This window comes from Mus pahari, chromosome 16 (assembly GCF_900095145.1).
Source record: "Mus pahari chromosome 16, PAHARI_EIJ_v1.1, whole genome shotgun sequence".
NCBI classification, from domain to species: domain Eukaryota; kingdom Metazoa; phylum Chordata; class Mammalia; order Rodentia; family Muridae; genus Mus; species Mus pahari.
In genome coordinates, this window is record NC_034605.1 from 65,607,461 (window position 1) to 65,608,922 (window position 1,462).

Here is a 1,462-nt window from a genome sequence, read left to right on the forward strand (position 1 = left end):
TCCCTCCCTCCCTGCCTCCCTCCTTCCTTCCCTCCCTCCCTGCCTCCCTCCTTCCTTCCTCCTTTCCTTCCTTCCTTTTTGCTTTTAAAATCAGACAGGGCTTGGGTTTCTCACACTAGGGACATGATTGCTATCCTTTAAGTCTCTCTAAGTATGGGTTTTGATTTGCCTTTTGAAAGCTTCCTAGTATCTCTCTAGTCAGGGAAAGAGAGAGAGAGCAAGGGAGACAGAAATAACAACTAGCATGAGGCCATTTCCGGCACTAAATTCCTCACTTGAAGTTCTAATAGTCACTTTAGGTGGTAACTGTGGATGTGAAAAAGGTTAGTAGGGTTCGACAGTTTGGCAGACAGTAACCCTTTAAAGCCAAAGAGGGGAAAATGTGTAAGAAAATATTGACTCCTCTGTATAGTAGTAACAGATGTGCTTGTCAATGGGCCTTTTGTTCAGTTGTTGCCCAGCAGGGAACCGCCATTGCTCTCTGCACTACAGCTCCTGGGTGGTGTTCTGAGACTGCACATGCACTTGTAGGATTATTTCGTGCCATTTTCCCAGTTCTGTCCTCTCTCCTTTGGTGTTTCTGTGCTATAAATACTTACCTGTAGCCTCTTGCCTAGCCCCAGGAGCACCAAGGTTGCCACAGAAGCTTCCATGCAGCCCCTGTTAAGTAGAATCAAGTGTTTAAAGTCTGCAGTCAGTGGGCAGGGTGGCCCAAGTAGGAATTACCCCTTTCTCAGCCCATTGTACATGACTCCTGAGGGCACCCTGCTCCCTCTGGGCAGGAGCCTGCTGTGGGTGTTTCTTCTTTTGTTACATGCTTCTAAATAAGCACCTACTCCTGTGCTGGGCCTGGAGCATGCTGGGAGACAAAACCAGAACCAATCAGACCAAGCCTGCTAGACCCTAGTGGATAAGGCTGACTGGAGCTTTCGTGCAGTGCTGCCCTTGCCAAGGCAGGCTCCCTGCCTGCATGATAACTGTCACCTCCCAGGCTCACTTATCCATTGTTTAGGAGAAACAGCTAGAGCAGTGGTAAAGCACAGCCAGACAGGAGCCAGGAACCAGAAGTTCTACCATTCCACGCTGGGCCACCGTGCCTATATCTTTTCCCTTAGCCAACCTCTGGGGAGCCTGTGTGAACCAGTGAACCAGTGTGGCTGCTCTCACATTGTGAACATGGTGCCTGCTCTCAAGGAGCTTCCACTTAGCAAGAACAGTGAAAAGAGCTTTGCTGTGCCTTGGGAACAGAAAATGGCAGAGCTATGAGTCAAGAGAAACTTTACCTCACATTTGTCAGAAGCTAGCTAATCTCTGGTGTTCAGGGATACTGGGTCACCTGCTGTTTCCTGTGTAGAGGGGGCCGAGGTGCAGGGCTGAGGGAAGATCTGGTGGAGCAGTGAGCTGTGTGTGTGTGTGTGTGCGTGTGTGTGTGTGTGCGTGTGCGTGTGTGTGTGTGTGTGTG

At 49.9% G+C, this 1,462-nt stretch overlaps 1 protein-coding gene across 6 annotated transcripts in view; it reads left to right on the forward strand.

Moving 5' to 3' along the window:
* Nucleotides 1-1,462, forward strand: part of Aopep (aminopeptidase O (putative)) — a 310,014-nt gene that overhangs the window by 188,103 nt on the left and 120,449 nt on the right. The gene's annotated exons all lie outside the window — the stretch shown is intronic.